Source organism: Ambystoma mexicanum, chromosome 1p, assembly GCF_040938575.1.
Source record: "Ambystoma mexicanum isolate Mex_15411 chromosome 1p, UKY_AmexF1_1, whole genome shotgun sequence".
Classification (NCBI taxonomy): Eukaryota; Metazoa; Chordata; class Amphibia; order Caudata; family Ambystomatidae; genus Ambystoma; species Ambystoma mexicanum.
The window spans coordinates 601,149,235-601,172,117 of NC_090921.1; the positions used below are offsets into that span (position 1 = coordinate 601,149,235).

Below are 22,883 nucleotides of genomic sequence, written 5' to 3' on the forward strand. Positions count from 1 at the left end.
GTAAGATACAACGCAGCCCATATTGCAACTAGGGCCATAGTGGAGTGCACATTCTGAATGCTAAGGTCACGCTTCTGCTCCCTTGACCACTCCGGTGGACAGCTACTATATGCACCACCAGTAGTGCGCACGATCATTGTGGCAGCATGTGTCCTGAACAACGTTGCAACACAGAGTGGCATACCGGTGGACATGGTGGTGCCCCCACATCCCCAACCACATGCATGCCCACTGCACATGGGAGGGTTAAAGGGCACGTGGCGAGGCAGCCTGTACCAAGCTTGTGGTGTAATTTTTCACTTAAAATCCCACCCCTGCGGAGTGCACACAGGCCTGGCACATTCCCGGTCAAAATCGATGATGACAAAGGGACAATCAACTGTCCCAATCTTACCACCCTGAGAATGTGTCCTTGGAAGTGCTAGATTGCTTGCATCCCTACCTACTTAAACTAAGCCAATCCCGTGTTAACAAAAGGCACACATTGAAGATGCAGTATGCCACTAACCCCATGCAAAACAGCACATCTAAATCCTGGTATGTCACCTAAACCCTCCCAAACTTCATGTCACCTGGTTGCCATATCATGCCATGGCATGCAATGTCAAAAGTGACAAACACATGCCCAACACATAACACTACAGTCACAAAGTGCGCTTCGACAAATGGAAATAGGTCAGAAATAACTCACTCTGACACATCAAAATAAAATTGTACACAGGAACATGCATTTTCCAGCATAACACATCATAAACACAGGACCCAACAGTGACAATGTCAGACAGTGACCAGTCACAATAGCACAAGTTCCTGAATGTGACAAACCCACCACATGGACCCCTTATATCTTGAATGTGTCTCTGCTAGCTAAAAGGGACAGGGTAATGCATACAGCAGGAAGGGCATCAATAATGAAGACAGCCAAGGTAATACATGAAGATGTAGCATGAAAAAATGCACATTTACCAATGTGCAAACAAAAAGGTATGCTAACCATGCACTGGACAAACAATCATGAATCCCCACTAGGGGTGTATACATAGGTTGGACTTCAGACTGGCCACAGAAATGATGGAAGCCCAATGCCTCTGTGTAAGTTACTTTCACACGCTGCCCTCCTTGCAAGCCCATGGAAAGGGGAAGCAGGAGTGGCATGTGTCTGGACCCTAAGGCACAAACAAGGAGTATACCAGCACGAGACAAGCCTGTATGGGCCCAGCCAGAACACAGTGGATGCCTTCGGATGCCACACAAAGCAACACACTGTCACATGAATGCACAATAGACAAAAAATAAAGTAAAACAAATTTAAAATGCCCATGGTGGACTGGGGGGGGGCACCCAGGAGGGAAGAGGTGCAGCACCTCAACACCCACATGTGTGGATGTTGAGAATAAAAAAGAAAAAAAACCTCCATGGACTCATGGCCTGCACGGCTAGCATAAAGTGGGAGAGCTGTCGATGCTGTCGTCACCCTCTGGTGTAGCATGAGAAGGTGTGCGTGGTAAGGGAGGCTGACCACGTTAGCCCTGGTCTGATCATCAATTGCAGTGACCATGCGGTCCTGAAAGGTTTGATTCTGCATCATGATGGTCTGGAGGTCCTGTCATAAATCACCCAAATATCGTATGTAAAAGAATACAGGTATAACCATAAAGGATACAAATGGTAGGGTTCCTTCCGGATCCTGGATCAGGCAAACAGCTTGACAGTAGTGAAGTCAAAATAGACCTTCCAAATGATACCACTCTCTGACTAATTGAACAGGCAGAGAGAGAAATCACTGGAAAGGGAGTGGGAAAACCATTGGAAGTCAGCCTAGGATACAATAAGGGATAATGAGGAAGTGTCCCAACATTTATTCTCACTAATAACTCAGCAATAGCAATTATTACAACACTAACCTGTGGATTCTGATAACTGGAGGCTCTGCCAAAAAGTCTCTGAAGTAATCCAAATAAGGGAACAAGGACAAAAGGAGGGAAGGTTAGTAAGGGCAAACGTATCCCGAATGGCACGAGGCTCACGCTAGATACCAGGTTGGTGCACCACAGGATAGTGTCCAAAGTACTGTGCACAATCACCTTCTAATTAACAGTTGTTGGCAGTACTTTCTTTCCCACGTAGAACAGAAATAGGCAGTAGACATCCACCTGTTGTTTCATCACAGGTGCCAGGAATTAAATCAAAAGGCGTAGCACAACTTGCGTGTGGAATTATATGTGCAATTGTACACACAGTCAGGAAACAGCACGTTAGAAGTGCAGGAACCACGTGTGATATTACACGGGATAAACTTACCCGCAGCCAAGAAAGCTGCACGTGAAGAGTTCAGGAAACCGTGTGTGGTTTTACACACGACAAACTTACACGCAGCCTGGAAAGCCGCACGTGAAGAGTTCAGGAAACCGCATGTGGTTTTACACGCGACAAACTTACACGCAGCCGGGACTGTAAGGACTCGCGTGTGGAGCAAAAGCCATCCGTTGGTCTTTTAGTAGATGGCCACCGACAGTAGCGTGTAGAGAAATGCACGCAGACAAGGAAAGCTGCCGTATCTTCTTGGAAGCAGCGACAGGAGTTCACGTGTGGAGCAAAACATGCAGAAGGAAAGCCAAAGAAGTCGCTGAAGAGATGCGAGGATGCAGATCAAAGTTTCAGCTACAAGACACCATATTGGTTCAATCAGAATCAGCGAGCGACATCCACCCCCTGCTTATAAACGTAATGCAGAAACACCCGTGACAATCTCTAATCATGTGAATTTAACGACATGAATAATGCAAACGTCGTTTTCCAGGCAAGATATCAAACAATCTCCATTTGGAATAGAAAGGCTTAGCAGTTCTATGGGCATAACCAGTTCCGTGTGAAGACAGTGTTACAGGTCCCGAGGTAATTTGCCTGCCATGCATGACAGTGCCACCCCCCTAAAGGGGCAGCCACACCCCTTTTTAAGTGAAATTTACATAACAAAGCGGGTGCATGGATATTGGAGAGAGGTTCCCAGGATCTATCTTTGGGACCTTACCCCTTCCAGTCCACCAGATAAAATAGTTGACCAGAACGAATTTGCATATCCAGTATTTCCTGTACCTCAAATTCATCTCACCCTTTCCCTGAGACAGCAACAGGCCTTATAGGCAATCTAGTAGTATCGGAGCATGGTTTGATGAGTGACACGTGAAATACAGGATGCACTCGCCATCGCTGTGGCAATGCCAGACGGACAGCAGCCGGATTAATCACGTTGAGTACCTCATATGGACCAATGTACTTAGGCAACAGCTTCTTTTTACCAGGTATACGCAAGTTCTTGGTAGACGACCATACTTTCATTCCTGTTTCGTATACCGGTGCAGGCACCCTGCGAGCATCAGCATATATCTTATCTTGTCTTTTTGCCTGCTCCAATTGCTGTTTCACCTTTGCATGTACATTTTTTAGATCTCTGACATTACGGCCTGCTGCGGCGTATCCATAAACAAACCAGAATTCAAAAGGAATGGATCTGGGGTGTTGGCCATACAGAGCATAGAAAGGAGATGTACCTATGGAACTATGGTAGGAATTGTTGTAAGCAAATTCTGCAGTCGGAAGAACAGTTACCCGGTCAGATTGGAACTGAAGACAAACACCGCAGATATTGTTCCATAGTACTGTTGACCCTCTCAGTCTGTCCTTCCATTTGTGGATGATAAGCGCTGGACATCCTGTCATCAATAACCAATGCAGAGTTCAGTGCTCTCCAAAAACGAGACACAAATTGTGAACCCCTGTCGGTAATTACCACCGAAGGTAAACCAAAAAAACGAAACACATTCTGGATGAATAATTCAGCCAAGACAGGAGCTGTTGGTAACCCAATGCAGGGAACAAAGAGAGCCAATTTAGTAAAGTAGTCCACCACAAACCATATGGTATTGTAACCATTATGCTGTGGCAATTTAACCACAAAATCCATTGATATCATATGCCATGGTTTGTGAGGAACAGGTAAAGATTGTAACAAACCCACCGGCTTTCCAGGAGTATGTTTGCATTGGATGCACACTGAACATGAAGAAACGTAATCAATCACATCTCGTGTAATGGAAGGCCACCAACACCATCTCTTTAGCAGCTCAAGAGTTTTCTTTTGTCCCGGATGGGCTGCCACAATGGAGTCATGCCCCCAACTGAGGGCCTTGTTCTGTGTGGTGTCTGTTGGTAGATAAAGCACCCCTTGTGTGAAAGGTAAGCCGTTGTGTATTTCTAGGTTGTATTCCTGAACCAGTCGTAAGTTTTGTACAACCCATTCCTGTAATTCTTGTTTTGGAGAAGGCTGTGCAGAACAGCTACATATCACGTGATCTGCCAACAACGTACCTTGAACCGGAGGTCCTTCCTTCACATCCTCACCGATGCGGGATAACGCATCCAATTTGACATGTTGTCTGGCAGGGCGATATGTAATTTGGAAATCGTATTGGGCAAAAAACACATGCCATCTAGCCTGTCGGGCTGTAAGACATTTCATAGTTTTGAAGGCTTGTAGATTACGATGATCAGAGTACACCACCACCTGATGTTTGGCCCCTAGAAGATGATGTTGCCATTCCCGGAATGCATACCTTGATTGCAAGCAATTCCCTTTCAGTAACTGTATAGTTCTGTTCGTATGGTGTTAGTTTACGAGAAAAGAACACTACTGGATGCTCCTCCTTGGTTTCTGCACAAACTTGTGAAAGTACAGCTCCTATAGCGACACTGGAAGCATCAGCTTCTACCATAAACTGACAATCGGGATCAGGATGTTGTAGTACAGGTGCAGTGGTAAATGCTTCTTTTAACATCTCAAATGATGCTTGTGCATTCTGGTTCCAACAAAAAGGTACCTTTGAACTAGTCAAGGCTGTCAATGGGGCCACTGTCTTAGAAAATGAACGGATAAACCTGTGATAGAAATTTGCAAAACCTAAGAAAGATTGTAGAGACTTGACAGTATGCGGAATGGGCCAGTTCAATATAGCCTTCACTTTGGAACGGCTCATTCGGACTCCATTGTTGGTAATATCGTAACCCAAGAATTCAACTTCCTGTGTATGAAAGACGCATTTCTCAGCTTTAACAAAGAGTTTGTTCTCTCAGAGTCTTTGAAGGACAGCTGACACGTGCCTCACATGTTCTGGGAATGACGATGAATATATCAATATATCGTCCAGATAGATCACCACAAACTGGTCCATCATGTCTCTGAAAATGTCATTCATGAAGAACTGAAATGTGGCGGGAGCGTTACAAAGGCCAAAAGGCATCACCAGATATTCAAAAATGCCGTACCGAGTATTAAAAGTGGTTTTCCACTCATCGCCTTTACGAATGCGAACCAGATTGTATGCTCCCCGTAAATCCAATTTAGAAAAGTACATGAAGTACCTAGTTGATCTAATAACACATTTATCAGTGGTAATGGATACTGGTTCTTTATGGTGATGTCGTTAAGAGCCCTGTAATCTATGCAGGGTCTTAGATCTCCTTCTTTTTTCGGAACAAAAAATAATGGAGAGGCAGCAGGCGATTGAGATGGCCGTATGAACCCCATATCGAGAGCTTTGCCTATGTACTCTTTCAAGACAACATCTTCTTTGGGAGTTAAAGAATACACTCGGCCAGTAGGGATTTTGGCCCCAGGAATCAGTTCAATTGGACAGTCATACTGTCTATGTGGAGGCAGCTGTTCTGCCTAGCCTTTGTCAAAAACATCTGCATACTCAGTATACTCACATGGTATATGTGTACTACTCTGATGTATAGCACTGATGATAGCTGAACCTTCCTCCATAGAGGCCAATATATGTAATTTAGTTGACACCACCTGATTAGGAAAGCAATGCTGGTTACAGTAAACAGATGGATATTGAATCTGTCCCGTAACCCAGTCAATAGTCGGATTATGGAGAGTCAGCCAGGCAAGACCAAGCAATAGGAGCCGCTATTACATCAAAGATCATCTACTCTGAATGACCGTTTGGTAAAACCATTCGAATAGGTACAGTCCCCTTGGTTACCATACCCGAAGTCAATACCAACCCATCCACAGTGCTCACTGTTTCTGGTTTGCCCTCGGTTATCAGGGTTAAAGAACATTTCTTAGCATATGTGATGCCAATGTAATTATTCGTGGCTCCGGAATCAACCATAGCCCTGAAACATAATTCTTGGTCTACAAAATGTAATGTCACCTCCACAGCTATAGGAGCAAAAGCCAGAAGTGAATGGGAGTCCGATGTAGCGCTCGACACAGGGACTCCTGCTAATGTCAAGTTTTGGAGTTTCCCGAACGCTTGAATGGTTTCTTGGGACATGCCACCAGTAAATGCTCAGAGGAACCGCAATACATACATACATTGTTTTTTCTTCGGTTCTCTCTTTCTGCGTTAGATAATCGACCCCTGACAGCTCCAATCTGCATTGGTTCAGGCTCATTGGAGGGTGCTGCTGGTACATCTGGACGAACCGATGCTTGCAGGAAAGGTTTTTTCTCCCCTTTATGAGCATTTCGTCGAGTGTCGATTTGCAGAATTAGGTCGAGCAATTCTGTGAACCCCGCAGGAACCACAGGAATGGTAGATCAGGCGTCGTTCAACTCTTCCGAAAGACCCTTGTAGAAAACAGCCATTTTCTTATCTTCAGGCCATTGGGTCTCAGCTGATAATTGGTTAAATCTGGCTATATATGCCGTTAAGGTTTGATTAACCTGTTGTAGACTAAGCAACTCCAAGTCTGTAGCTTGAGTGGCTTAACGCATATCAAAGATCGTACTCATGGCTGCCAGAAGACCATCACAATCATAAAGCAAGGGGCTATTTGTCTCCAATAAAGGATTAGCCCAAGCAGCAGCAGTACCCCCCAAATAAGAAAGCATGAATGCTGCCTTTGTAGTTAAATCCGGAAATGAATTAGGCCGGCAAAGGAAATGGAGTCGGCACTGATTGACAAAGATTCTATAGGTTTTAGGATCACCAGTGAACCTTTCAGGGGGAGCCGGAGGGAACTGTGTTGGCATAACCACTTGAACGGCTTCCCGTTGTGGTGCCGATGTCCCAGATCAAGATGCCGTGGCTACTGGAGCCTCCATTCCCTGAGGAGAGGCATGCATGGCGTCTTGCATAACATCCATGCGATGACGCAATGTATCTTGTGCCGTAATCATTTCGTTTCTCAAATCAGTGATTCACTGAGTCAAGACCGCTAAAGGATCTGTACCCTCCATGGCTTCTGATTCTGTCATAAATCACCCAAGTATCTTATATAAAAGGATACAGGTATAACCATAAAGGATACAATTGGTAGGGTTCCTTCCGGATCCTTGATGAGGCAAATGGCTTGACAGTAATGAAGTCAAAATAGACCTTCCAAATGACACAACTCTCTGACTAATTGAACAGGCAGAGAGAGAAATCACTGGAAAGGGCGTGGGAAAACCATTGGAAGTCAGCCTATGATACAATAAGGGATAATGAGGAAGTGTCCCAACATTTACTCTCATTAATAACTCAGCAATAGCAATTATTACAACACTAACCTGTGGATTCTGATAACTGGAGGCTCCACCAACAAGTCTCTGAAGTAATCCAAATAAGGGAACAACGACAAAAGGAGGGAAGGTTAGTAAGGGAAAACTTATCCCGAACGGCACGAGGCTCATGCTAGATACCGGGTTGGCGCACCACAGGATAGCGTCCAAAGTACTGTGCACAATCACCTTCTAATTAACAGTTGTTGGCAGTACTTCCTTTCCCACGTAGAACAGAAATAGGGAGTAGACATCCACCTGTTGTTTCATCACAGGTGCCAGGAATTAAATCAAAAGGCGTAGCACAACTTGCATGTGGAATTATACGTGCATTGGTACACACAGTCAGGAAACAGCACGTTAGAAGTTCAGGAACCGCGTGTGATATTATACGCGATAAACTTACACGCAGCCAGGAAAGCCGCACGTGAAGAGTTCAGGAACCCGCGTGTGGTTTTACATGCGACAAACTTACACGCACCCAGGAAAGCCGCACGTTAAGAGTTCAGGAAACCGAGTGTGGTTTTACACGTGGCAAACTTACATGCAGCCAGGAAAGCCACATGTTAAGAGTTCAGGAATCCGCGTGTGGTTTTACACGTGACAAACTTACACGCAGCCAGGAAAGCCGCACGTTAAGCGTTCAGGAACACGCGTGTGGCTTTACACATGACAAACTTACACACAGCCAGGACTGTAAGAACTCGTGTGTGCAGGAAAAGTCGTCCGTTGGTCTTCCAGTAGACGGCCACCGACGGTAGCGTGTAGAGAAATACACACGGACAAGGAAAGCTGCCGTATCTTCTTGGAAGCAGCGACAGGAGTTTGTGTGTGGAGCAAAACACGCAGAAGGAAAGCCAAAGAAGTCGCTGAAGAGATGCGAGGACGCAGATCAAAGTTTCAGCTACAAGACGCCATATTGGTTCAATCAGAAGCAGCGAGTGATGTACACACGCTGCTTATAAACGTAATGCAGAAACACACGTGACAATCTCTAATCACGTGAATTTAACGACGTGAATAATGCAAACTTCATTTTCCAGGCAAGATATCAAACAACCTCCATTTGGAATAGAAAGGCTTAGCAGTTCTGTGTGAAGACAGTGTTACAGGTTCCGAGGTAATTTGCCTGCCATGCATGACAGGTCCACGGATCTCCACTTGCAAGACCTCACGGGTTGCACGAGTTCGACAGAGACATTGTGCATCACCTGCTCCATCTGCTGTTCTGCCCGTCTGCTGTGGACCAACTCGAGTGCAGCCAGAGTAGATCTGAGGGAGGTATTCTATTCCCCCAGGGCAGCCCTGTGGGCCTCAGCAGCTATGGGTGTGCACAGAGCCCCCAGTTCAGCCCGTTGGTCCCTGTTGCTGGCCAACATGTCCAGCCTGTGCGAGCGGCATGTGGACTGCAATGCCTGCTGCTGGAGCTCCATCTGTCTTTCAGGGGAGAGCATGGAATTGGCCACCGTATCCATGCCCTGAGCCAACAGCTTACATGATGCCCCCTGTTGCTGTGCAATAGCATACATGGATTGCTCCCACACAGTGTTTCCGGGTGGCACACGGCTACCATGTTGCCGGACCCCACACCTGTCAGACACAAGGATACCTGGCCCTTGGTGCGCTGGTGCTGCCTATGGCTGCAGCTCTGCATTCCTCCCTTGAATATCTGCCCCAGGAACAGGAGCCAATACTGTAGAGCGTGACCCTGCAGCCGTAACCACCACAGAGGGACATACCAACACTGACTGGCCCCGTGAGGGATCTACCCCCCATGCAGGTGTTTGGGACAGAACAGCATCCACAGTAGAATCACTCACCAGCGACAGCAATGAGGGTTCCATGTCTGACTCAGCACCAGAGGCATAGGCTTCCTCAGTGGTGTACTCAGAGACACCCCTGGCCAGGATGGTCTGTAGCACCAATGGATTCTCATGGGCTAGCACACCACATCCTGCACTGGTGCCTGGTTGGGGCTCAGAATACATTTCCTCCTCAACCATCTCCTCCTCCTCCACTTCCTCCTCCAGTGTCTCATTACCTGCACAAAATTTAAAAAAAGACCTGAAGACACATGTTAATAGCATAGGCCACACACATGTATTACAATGTTGTCAGCCAACACATGAACCTGCCATGTTACACATGACACAAACTCAGGCACGCATGCAGTGTCAATGAAATGGAAGGGGAGCATGAAAGCAGACATGGATGCATGTCAAAGGGAAAAATAACACATGTACTGCATGGTGCATAGCACCTGCTTCACACACAAGCATGTGACTGGCATAGTCCTTCCACAAACATGACTGATGCCAATACACAGATGGCACGTAGTATAGCCATGTTGTAGCAGACAGTGTGGCCAGGTGCCAAGTGCATTCTCTGGCATCTGGGACTACAGCAGGGGAGAGGAGGACAGAAAGCACAACATCTGAGGAAGCATCAGAAGTGCCTCCAGTCCCAGAGAAGCTACACCTCCAGTTACTTAGAGGCAGGGCAGCTGTACCAGAGGGAGGCCCCAGCTCAACACAGACAGGAACCACAAACTAATTCCCATGAGGGGCAACTGACCCTGAGGGAGCATGAAAGGGATTATCAAAGACCATGAGAAGGGAATACATATTGGAAATGGAGTCGAAGGAATTGCTGGCCCAGGACCCATAGGGATTTGCTGAGAATGCACAGGGTTTAGGAATTAACACTCATATCCACTGTGAGCCTGTGCCATCATCACAGTCCTAGGGAGATACCTTGCACCAAGCCTAAAGAACTTTTCACACAGTCCAGGTCTGGCAGAGTTGCAGAGGGAAGAGTGTAAAATCACGGTAAAGCCGTTGCAGTAGTCCACCATAGGATTTACCAGTCCTCTGGAGACGGTGAGCTGCTGGGGAATGGAGAGGAAAGGAAGAATGCCTCTGAGGAGGAGCAGCTTGCAGGATGACCTCACAGAGACGTCAGTCATGTGACAATAGAAGGCGAGTGTTGAGTGGAAGAGAATCACAGGCTATCCGTGACCACAGGTTGGAGCAAGAAATGGGCCAAGAGAGGCTGGACAGAGAGTGACATTGAAGGAGGGAGCAGGTCTGTGGTGATGAGGATTGCCTCTGTGTGCAGTACATGGTTTGTATGCAGTCTGCATGCCAACAAGCACGTATCAGTCCAACATCACATGGGTCACACATGGCACTCATGTCAACGTAGCCTGAACTGGCAGACAATCATGACACATCACCCAAGCAACATACACATGGCCTAGACACACACGCATCACCAATCACTGGACATTGGCTCATACATTGGCAGGTCTCCCACGCCTTGGATCTGCTCCACTGCTATGAAATCACTAGCGATCGCCTCATGTCCAGTGAATTCATCGTCCTCTGGTGGTGACCCACTGCCAGTCACCAGAGTAGAGGTGAACTTGGCATCCAGGTTCTCTTTTACTTGGCGTCGGAGGTCATTCCAGCACCAGCTGTGCACCCCTCATAGCCCAAGGAGCTAATACGGTCCGTGAGGCACTGCCAGTGGGCCATACGCTGAGCAGGCGCATGTGTGCTTCCTACCTGAACCAGCATGTCACGGCCGTGTTACTGCATGTAGTCCATGAGCATGTCCAGTTCCACATCACAGAAACTCCTCTTTCTCGATGTGTGGGACTGCTGTGCTGTGTCTGAGGTCTCAGCCTGTACCGCTGGAGCACACTTCTGCCTCTTGCGAGGTGGAGCAGACCCTGAGTGGCTTACTCTGGTCAGTAGGCCAGTCCACCTGGAGTACAGGTGGTCTGGCCTATGGAATCAGCCACTAATGTAACTACAGAAGGTCAGCTTGCAGGTATCGGTAGCTGGGTGCTGTTGCCGGGACCCTGCGGCGCACGTGTCTTGTCCTTCGGGACATGGAAATCGGCCATTGAGTCACCCTGTGCCTGGGCCAGGACCACTACAGACCGGGCTGGCTGACCCTGAGCCTGGGTGGTGGTAGCCGCAGCTGCCCCTGCAGCTTCCACACTCCTGCTGCTCAGGACAGCAGATGGCATGGCTTGTCCGGGACCACGGGTGCTTGGGATGTCAGCAGCAGCTGCATCTCCCTGCCCTGATTGGGTGGGGGGCATAACACTCCCTGCATGGGCCTGGACACCTTGCCCATGTGGACCACCTTGGCCACCCTGGCCACGTCGCCCACCTTGGCCACGTCGCCCATCTTCGCCACCTCTAGCAGGTCACCCACCTTTGCCTCCCTTCCCACTTGTTGCCCTCACAGTCATGGCACTAATGGACTAGCGCAATGGGAGATACAGCCAACAATTGTCCTATTGGAGTGAGGGGTCAAGGTACGTGATGGTAACCGTACCACTGTGCTCCAGCAAGGCTCCCCAAAAACAAAAATCAACGTGTACGTGACCCCTCGGTAGCCCACGTGTGAGTAAAAAACGTCCTGCAGTACGCTGTGGCACCCAGCAACACAAAAAATGCGTATGCAAGGAACACATAGGCTACCATGACCTCGAAAATGGGGTACGCGACACACGGGGCAACCACAGTGGGAAACATGTGTGCACGACTCACTGCCTGCCTCTACAATGAAAAAAATCACACCCATTTTTGCGTGTAGGCAACTCCCCTGCCAAAACAAGAAGTACGCACTGCCACAATAGTGAACTATTCATGTGTGAACCCACAAAAATATTACGTTCACGCATCCGTCCCCACGAAAAGCACGTACAGTGCACTGTTGTCCTACGCAGACCTTTAACCCGATACTGAACGGCAACGCCCAACCTCCAGCACACGTCACGTAACTTACGCGCTTAGGGCCTTTCCTCTGATTACACACTAACGTGCTGTTTATGCACGTGTGGGGACACTCTGTTTCCGGCTGGCCACGCGAAAGAACACGAAAGACCCATGCTCCTGCCTACAAGACCATTTACCTGCCTCCAACTGCCCCGAGCTGCCTCCTACGAGCCACCTGCTGCTGCCAGCCCACTCTGTGTGCCTGCTGCCCACGTGCCCTGTATTTTTTTTTTTTTTTTAAATAATTTTTTATTTTGAAAATAAACAACACAAACCAAACTTGCAGCAACGTGCCCTGTATTTTGGTGCCTGCTCTGAAGCCATTGCCAGTAATCCTGTTGTTGTGACCACCTCTGCTAATCCTGAAGACTCCCGACTGCTATACCACCGCAGCCCAGCCCCAGGACCACCTTGCCCACCCACACCTGCCTCGGGGGTTGCCATGTCTGCCACCACACCATCTGAGGCAAGTGGCAACCCCCCGGCAGAGAGGCAAAGGGCTGTCAGCTTCTCTTCCACAGAAGTTGGCATCCTGGTGGAGCAAGTCCTGGGGCATTATGTTGCCTTCTTCCCTGGACTATTGCAAGTCAGCAAGGAAGGATGGAGGAAGATCTGGGTGGACATCGTGGGTGCCATCAACACGGAGGGGGTGGCACCCCGCGACTACCGACATGTCCATAGGCGCTGGGAGGACTTCAGGTCAAGGACCCTCAAAAAGGCCAGGTGCCTCAAGCCTGGGGCTATTCGAGTGGGGCGCCGGGGATGGTTGACCACCGACAAAAAGAGGGTCTTGGAGCACCTAAACCCAGCTCTGCACACCCAGGTCTTGGAGTAGGAGCTCTGTCCGGCGTCAACTGGTAAGTGTCCATGTGTTCTTGTCCACCATAGTGCATGTGCATGTAGACGTGTGGTTGGTGTGTGCACCCTGGTCTTATGTTTGGCATGCCTACTGTACAGATGTCCGTGTGCATGTCCCAGGCACAGCTGCATGTGAGTTCATTGATGCATGTGCAACATCAATGCTGTCTGTGTGGAAATGCGTGATGTGCGCATGTATGTCACAATGTGCACATCTTTGCATCCCTGTGTGTGGATTGTGTCATACCAGAGGTGTGACACGTGTGCATTCGGCAACATCATGGACGTGCATGGTGTACATGTGCTTGTGTATGAGAACTGAGTGTGTGAGTGGCGAACACTCCAGGATGTCTGTGACTCTTTTGCATGTGTGATTACCTCATGCTGCCAATTTCACCTCAAGTGCTCTCTGACGTGATGGATCCATGGCCTGCTTCATGACTGTCAGGTGATGTGTGTGAGTGAGATGTGCATGTGCCATGATGCATGTGAGCTGCATGCACAATTTGCCTACTGTACAGATGTCCGTGTGCATGTCCCAGGCACAGCTGCATGTGAGTTCATTGATGCATGTGCGACATCAATGCTGTCTGTGTGGAAATGCGTGATGCATGCATGTATGTCACAATGTGCACATGTTTGCATCCCTGTGTGTGGATTGTGTCATGCCAGAGGTGTGACACGTGTGCATTCAGCAACATTATGGACATGCATGGTCTACATGTGCTTGCGTATGAGAAGTGAGTGTGTGAGTGGCGAACACTCCAGGATGTCTGTGACTCTTTTGCATGTGTGATTGCCTCATGCTGCATATTTCACCTCAAGTGCTCTCTGACATGATGGATCCATGGCCTGCTTCATGACTGTCAGGTGATGTGTGTGAGTGAGATGTGTATGTGCCATGATGCGTGTGAGGTGCATGCACAATTTGAATGTGCTGGCAGTGTCTTGTCCAAGGATGTGAATGTCTGGTGTGAATGACGGACATGATTGTGCATGTGTGTGAATGGTACTTCCCTGTGTGTAGTGGACGGTGATGATGGTTGTGACCTTTGTCAGTGGCGATTCTGTACTTTACATTGTGACAAACACACATATGTCCAGTACCCTGATGCATGTGTGCTATGTTTCCCTATCCACAGCGACGATCGAAGAAGAGGGCGGAGATGGCACTGTGGAGCCCGGCAGCAGGGATGCCTCCACCGGGCATAGACGCAGGGCCCCGTCATCCTCCCAGGCACTGTCATCTTCTGGGAGCGAGGATACTGGTGCTGCGTCTGAGTCAACGGCCGCAGCTGCTGAGGGTAGGCCTAAGAGGGTGAAGTTGGCTGTGGGCTCCTCAGCAGTGGGAGTGACAGGTGAGCCCACACAGGGGCAATCCGATGTGGAAGACAGTGGGGAGTCATCCAGGTTGGTGGTGGTGGTGGTGGTGGTGGAGGAGGAGGCCACATCAGCCCAGCCCATGGGAACAGAGGGGGTGATGACGTAGGTGTGACTGCTGCAGTCCAGGGTCAGGGGCCAGAGGCAGTGCAGGTTGCTGTGGAGGGGCCTGTGCATAATCCTGTCCCTGCGGGCATGCTCCATGCTGTACCCGTCCACAGGTGGCGAATGTATCCACAGAAACTGACATTCCACTACCTGCGAAAGAAGCAATTTGTGACAGGGTGGAACCGGTGCTAGCCAGTATTGCTAGGTTTACAGGCAGCATTCGTGATGATGTGCAGACTTCCAACTAGAGGCTTGCACATCATCACAATGAGGTCTGTCGCCTCATTAACTGGCTAGCTCAGTTCCTGGTCACGAATTTGCTACGTGTGCTGGCCACTGCTGCGACCCCCCCCCTCCTCCTCTTCCTCCTCTGTGCGCCAGTCATCCTCCCTGCCATCTTCCAGCCCAGATACCACCAGTGCCCCCTGTGCACCTGTCCAAACCCTGGTGGCCAGCCTGGTGGAGACCACATCCCTGCCAGGATCGGGAGTTGACGGAGGACCAGCAGAGGTGGTCACCACGGAGATCCATCAGGCGACAGGACATGTGGCAATGGTGGAGGAGCAGGCAACATGCAGCAGGGCACATGCACAACAGCCCCGGGGGTTGTCATCATCCCAGAGGCGCAGGCACCAGGCTTTTCTTGGCGGCAGCAGGCTCGACGTAGGAGGCGACAGGACTCGGGGCTCTCAACATCAGAGGGGCAGGTATCGGCCATCGGGCAGGAGGGAAACTTGGACCTTACCACAAGGATGTCTTCCGTGTTGGTGCGAATAGGCCAGCAGATCAGAGAAGAGCGGCAGCGGGCAGAGGAGGCACAACTCACCATCGCCAGGGCGGAGAACACCCTGCGTCGGGTGGAGAGGCGGGCCAAGTTCCTCGAGGAGTCTCGCAGGGAGTTTGAGAGGAGCATGATGGAGTCCCTGCAGGCCCTCTAGGGGAGAGCACAGTCCCGCCTCAGGGAAATTGACGCAGAGTTTGATGATGCCCTGGCCGAAACACTTGGGGGAAATGGTGAGTCGTAGGACTAGGCCGCTGCCTTTGTATATAGTTATTTAGGAGTAGGTTTCATTTGTTTATTCCCTATTATTTGGAGTTCATGGACTTTGCTCCACATCTTGTACATAGTTTTATCTTCATGGAGTTCTTAGGGATGTTCATTGCTGTTTTGGGATCATAGACCCTGGATCTTTGTGTATAGGTGGATTTTTGATTTTTTTTAACCTATTTTTTCACCATGTGGGAATGGTTTTCATACGATTTGTGTTTGCGATTTGAGAGACATCAATGGATATGGACCACATTTTTGGAGTTCTTCATTTTTTCCATCCCATTGCTTTTTGTTTTCATTTTATTTATTTTTTGGATTTGATTCATGGTGTTATTACTGGTTTAATTTTACTGAGTCTGACTTTTATCAATGTTCATTAAAACATTTTTATTACTTCAAATCCAAGTGGTGTGTGCTCTCAATGGTTTGGTTAATGTTGCACTCTTCCTTGACTCTGTTACGTGTGTCTCTGCTGTTCAGTGATGTTGTTCATGTGTGTGTAATCATGCATGCATGTGTGATTTGGTGATTCCCATGCCATGGGGCATGTACTGGGGAGCAGGACCAATGGATGGGTGTAGGGGTGCACCGTGGGGGTGCAGCGTGTGGTGGCATTTTAGTGAACATATGCTACATGATTGCATGTTACGCTAATGTGTTGTGGGGGGAACATGAGTCGGGGCTTGCCTGCAGGTTGCAGTCACTGGTGGGGGTGGAGGTACATGATTCGGGGCCTGCCTGCAGGTTACCATCACTGGTGGGGGTACATGAGTCGGGGCCTGCCTGCAGGTTGCCGTCACTGGTGGGGGTTGTGGACATGAGGTGGGGCCTGCCTGCAGGTTGCCATCACTGGTGGGGGTGGGGGACATGAGTCTCGGCTTGCCTGCAGGTTGCCGTCACTGGTGTGGGTGGGGGTACATGAGTCGGGGCCTGCCTGCAGGTTGCCGTCAATGGTGGGGCTGGGGTACATGAGTCGGGGCCTGCCTGCAGGTTGCCGTCACTGGTGGGGGTGGGAGGGGCATGAGTCGGGCCTGCCTGCGGGGTATGGTCCTATGTGGGCTGCTTGTGGGGTATGGTGACGGGTGATGGGGGTCCCATGTGGTGTGGGCTGCCTGCGGGGTATGGTGACGGGTGATGGGGGTCCCATGTGGTGTGGGCTGCCTGCAGGGTATGATCCCATGTGGGCTGCCTGTGGGGTATGCTGACGGGTGATGGGGGGGTCCCATGTGGTGTGGGCTGCCTGCGGGGTATGTTCATGGGAGATGGGGGGTCCCATGCAGTGTGGGCTGCCTGCGGGGTATGGGCACAGGTGGTGTGGGCTGCCTGCGGGGTATTGTCACAGGTGTTGGGGGGGTCCCATGTGGTGTGGGCTGCCTGCGGGGAATGGTCCTATGTGGGCTGCCTGCAGGGTATGGTCCACTGCTGGGGTCTGGCTGTCCTGTGGGGAGGCGCCTGCTTCCAGGGGAGTTGTGCGTGTGTCGCAGGGTATGCGCAGGCCTTTCCACGCGATTTGGCTGTTGCGAGCGGGGTACGCGATTTTGCTGAGGAGTGGACAAGGGTACGTGCAGGCCTTTCCACGCAATTTGGCTGTTCGAGCGGGGTACGCAATTTCGCTGGGGTGTGGATGGGGTACGGGCGGCACTTTCCACGTGATTTGGCTGTTGCGAGCGGGGTTCGCAATTTCGATGGGGTGCGGATGGGAGACGCACGGCCCTTTCCACACGATTTGGCTGTTGCGTGCGGGATACGCGATTTCGCTGGTTTGCGGATGTGGAACGTGCAGGCCTTTCCACACGATTTTGCTGTTGCGAGAGTGGTACGCGATTTCAATGGGGTGCGGATGGGGTATGCGTGGCCCTTGCCCCTCGATTTGGCTGTTGCGAGCGGAGTACCCAATTTCGCTGGGGAGCGTACGGGGTGTGCGCGGCCCTTTCACGTGATTTGCCTGTTGCGAGCGTGGTATGCGATGATTCTTCAAGCAATTACATTGGGGGGGGCTGTGTTCTGTCCCACAGATGGCGCGGGGCCTTGCGCCGTAGTAGCCATTTCAATGGTTTTTATGAGTCCTTTTGTAGGACCTTTAAGTACCGCCTGCAAATCGTGTTTGCTTTGCAGACCACATTTAGAAAAGGTTCCTATGGCTTCAGTTTGCTTCTAACAGGTGCTAAATGGAGATGGGTGCCAAAGGAATCCATTTATTTTACACCAGCACGAACACCTCCAAATAAAGTGAATTTTGAAGAAGGAGGAAGAAAGCAAAGAGGAAACGTTAATTGGGCAACATGGGCTTGCTCTGCCTTCAAAGCAAAGCAAAGGTTTCCAGGGCAGTAAAGCGAAACCTACATGCTTTACTCCTTGGTCGTATGCCTTTGTTCACTGCTCCCGCCCTTGCAAAATGGCCCCCACTAAGACACAGGTTCAGGTTGAGCGGGCTAGAGATGCAGCTGGGGCATTGCTGGTTAACCCCTTGGGGGAGGGGAAGAAAGCCAAAAAGCTCACCGCTGGATATTTGTATCCATTATAAGGAAGCTTTAACACGGATAATTGACTAAAATATAGGCATATTTGGGCCTAGAGACAACTGCTAGGCTAAACATCATCAAAGTAAGTCAGAGCAAGCAGCAATGTGACACGTACTTTGTTGTGCCTGGATTTAAATGTGTGCATGCAAGGGAGATGCTGTCTTGTCCTCCCGGCCATGTGCGAGTTTTGGTAGAAAGTTAGGTGCTGTGTGTGCTTTATAAATGTGCCAGATTGTAGTCCAAAAATGACCTACTGTCCTGTATTCTGTTTTATGGGGCATATAAACCCAGCCTGGCGCATACGCCACTGTGATGAACCGCGATGCGTGTAACAGAACAGACATCTCTGAAGGGAAAACACATCTGTCTAGTTTTTTTTTATTTTAAAATGTTTTGGTTTACAAATCAAACCTTTCATCTTGTTATCATGTCACACATATCTGTCTACTTGATCTCATTTTCACAAAAGTCTTTAATATTTGTCTTTCTCTGATGTTAGTTTCCATTGGTTCTCCTTTATCTCTTTGTCCGTGTTCTTCCTCATCCAATTTGTCTGTTCTTCATTATGTTGTTCCAAAAAGATGTCAGGGCAAATATCGTTTTTTTCTCATTTCCTGCTACCAGTAAGGCCCATCGATCTTCGGGAGAGAGTGACATTTGATTGTTCATAAACCATCCTCTAGATAGGTTTCTTTTTTCGGTTAGTGCAGGACATAGCATAATGATGTGGTGGAGACTTACAAATACCGCTCTATCTTTGCAAAAATCGGCAGTATTTTTGGGTTCCGGGAATTTTTTTCCTTGCTGCCATTATTTCACGTGTTGGTAAAATATTAAACCGTAGTCTCATGAAAGTGTCTCTGATCTTGGATGATGGGAAAAACTTCAAATACATTGGCAGTTTGTTGATAGGTCTAACATCTAATTTACGTGGTATGTCATGATGATACTTGGCTTTGATCTTATTCGTGTGTATCCAATCATTCTCTGTAACTCTCATCTTCGCTTTTTGTGGTCTTTTCAACAGCATGTCTAAGGAGATGCCTTGTGCTTCTCTTTTTGCTTCAACCGATCTTTTCCAGAGATCCAGAGCTTGTTTGTTGCTTCCATCTTTCCTATTTCTTAGGATTTCAAGTGGTGGCACGTATGTTTCACTCATGATTTTCCGATCTAGATCAAATTGTTTCCAATCAACAATGGACGCCAGAGACTGGCGGGCGAGTTCTGCTAGGATACAAGGCATAGGAAGCGATGAAGGTAGATTTAATACTTTCCTCCAAAAACTTCCCTCTAGTTGTGTCCAGATGGAACTATCGATGTTTATCATTGCCTCTGCTCCATATGTTAGAATTGCCGTTACTTTTTGTTTGTAGAATGTTAATACAGGAGTCATAGAGAATTTTCCGTATTTCCGATGGAGTGTTTTGGCCTGGCGTGCTAATGATAGTGCTTTGGCTTTAAGATGTTGAGACCATTCTTTCTCGGTTGGCGATTGCAATATCCATACCCCTAGATATTTTATCGTCTTCACTTGCTCCACTTTTTCCTTTCCAATGTGGAATGAGATAGATGTTCCTTTCTTTTTGGTTTGTTTCATAAGGGGCATGATTTTTGTTTTCTGAGCATTTATTTCTAACTGATTTTTCATCATATATTCTTCTAATTTCTGAAGTGCAATCTGCAATCCTCTGGTGGTTTTCACCAATATTACAATATTGTCAGCATACATAATGCACGATATTGTTGTGATGTTTATTTTTGGTGGATTCATTAGCGGCGTGTAAATATTTGCTTCAAGATCGGCCGTGTATAGATGAAATAGGTTGGCCGCCCAGGGGCAGCCTTGTTTCAAGCCATTCCATGTCTTGATCTGTTCCGTGAGTATTCCATCCTTGGACATTCTGATTCTTATGTTGGTGTTTTCATACAATAGTTTGATAGGTTTAATGATCTTGCTCGGTCCATGAGTTTAATTTTTTCCATAGGTAGTTTCTGTTTACAGAATCAAAGGCTAATTTTAAGTCCACGAATGCTGCATATCTGCGTTCTTGTTCTTATAGCTTCATGCTTTAGTAGATTCAGTAAAAACAGGTTGATGTCCTTTGTTGCCCAGATATTCAAGTTCTCTAAAAGGAGCTTCGCAAATATCTTCCCCAGAGGGTCCAGTAGTGCCAGGGGACGGTAATTTCACGGTTCCTTAGTTAACCCATGCTTGAATATTGGGATTATTATGGCTTGTCACCATGTTGTTGGAATCGTCTTGGTCTTCTGTATTAACTTAAATATGCTATCACATATTGATCCCCAGGCATCTGGGTTTTGTTTAATTATCATATTTGATAGGCCGTCTGGTCCTGGCGCTCTAGAGGCATTTATGCTCTGTATTGCTTTCTGTATATCACCTGGCTCCCATTCCCATTGCCATGTTGTGTTCTTCGGTATCTGTGCTTTCCCCTTCTGGGGTTGTCGTTTCCCGTAAAGCTCTGTAAAATATACCGTCCAACTCGCCTCAGGTACATCGGCAGTCATCACATCTTGTGTATGGGTTTGGCCATGTAGTAAAGACCATAGTTGCCTTGTGTTCCTATTCTTCATGGCTTGCAACATCTTCTCTGCATCTTCTTGCATGACTACATTTCTATTATTTCTCATCCAATTTTTGTGTTACTGTTTTGTCAATTTGATTTGTTTGTGTTTATCACTCGAATTTTGTTTTGTTATCAATTTTATCTTCAGCCTCAGTTCCTTCTTTTTTAATGCTATTTTAGGATTATAGGCATGGAGATGGTTTCTTGGTGTTTGTTTCTGGTTTGTTCTATTCTGTTGCTTGAATGGATAAAGCAACCAATCATAGTTGATTTTTTGAGCGTCGTCTAACGTTGATTTTCTCATTCTGTTTGGTAATTTTTCTATCATGTTTTGTCTAATCCTTAGTCTGTTCCTTCCATTGTTTCTCTCCATTTGTGGTAATGCCCTTTTTTCATTGGTTTGGTGTTCAGTATTCCATGCTCTTAACATTATGTAATGATCACTGTTGTCAGATTTGATGTTTTGACTGTAGCAGATTTTGTCGTATATTCCTTTCGTCATGAAGAAGAAATCAATTGTTGCAGTTGAGTTCCCTCTTGCCCAGGTTTCCATCAAGTGGCCTGTAGTTGTGTCGTAGATATCTGACCTTTACATGTTTCTGTTTGCCACTTCTTTATTCCAGCTTTTGGCTCAGGGTTGTAAATTACTTTTGTCAATTTCCTTCCCATTGGTATCAAAAAGATGAATATTTAAATCTCCACTGATAATGAACTCTATCTCTTTATATTTTTCTTTTGCTTGGTCAATTGCAGAGAATACAGTATTTATGAAGGTTTCCTCTGTTACACCTGTTGGGTTCCAGTACACATTCATTATGCCCCATGTTTCTTCTTTCGGGGGTGAATCATCAACCCCACTGTCTCGAGGTGTTCGCTCTTGTGTTTAATTATTATTTGTGCCCAAGGGTTCAGGTTTTCAGATTCGATCATGTCGATGTTTCTTCCATTTTTGATCATGGTTATGAGTCCCGCCGATGGACGGCCTTTTTTCCTTTGGATAGCAGGATTCATTACCACTGTGTAACCATCACCTATCGGTTGCTCTGTTAACCAAGTTTCTTGTATACAGATTAGGTCAGAAATATGTAGGTACTGGTCTGTTGTACCGATTAAGTGTCTGTGTCACCGTGTGTTCCATGAACACAACGAGGTAGTTGATGTGTGCTCTGTATTTGGTTGTTATCTTCATTGTTTATACATTTCTTGGTCTTCTGGTATTGTGTCATCCAGTTGTCTCCATATTCCATGTATATTTCATGCTGATTTTGAACTCGTTTGTCCACGCTTCCTTCGTTCTCATGCGTTCTCCTCATTCTATCGTGCTCAGGGAAATTGTTCTGATAGTCATCAGCATTGTTAATCGCGTGTTCTTTAGAATTAGATTGCCCTTTCTTTGCTGTTGTCTCTCGTTCTTTCGTTTCTGTATTCTTTGTTTCATCAATCGTGGTTACTTCAAATCCTAGTTGTAGGAATATCAGCTTATTTTCCATCATTCTGTTAAGCACCTTTTCCGTAGTAAATTCTATCCATACTTGGTCCATTATTGTCTCCTCACAAAACTGTATGGTGTGTATGTCTTTTGTTGTTATTTCTTTCATATTGGGTACGGCCCATATCAGCCATAGCACATTTGTGCGGTTCATTCTCAGGTTATCACTTTTCGTTACTAATCTTCGTAGTTTTATTTATTATTTGTTCCTTTTTTGTTTGTTTTGAGGGATGCCAAAAATCGGTAGTTTTATTGTGTTTTCCAGGGCTCCCTTAGTTGTGTTGCTCTGGCACTTGTTATTTATCTGACTCTCTCTACTGGCGGTTGCACCTCATTCGGATCGTGTTCTTCCATGGTTGTTTCGTTTTCGTCTGACATTTGCAATGGGTCGTCTTCCAAATCCAATTTTGATATCTCGTCGAATATCAGCTCAAACCTAGAGCTCTCTTGGGTACTATCTTCGTCGTATTGATCTAAGATGATCATGGTTTCTTCGCTCATTTGGATTTGCACTTCCTCAGATTGGTCGATCGTTT

At 47.6% G+C, this 22,883-nt stretch overlaps 1 protein-coding gene across 1 annotated transcript in view; it reads right to left on the minus strand.

Moving 5' to 3' along the window:
* Positions 1–22,883, minus strand: part of LOC138576527 (galactose-specific lectin nattectin-like) — a 188,362-nt gene that overhangs the window by 34,983 nt on the left and 130,496 nt on the right. The gene's annotated exons all lie outside the window — the stretch shown is intronic.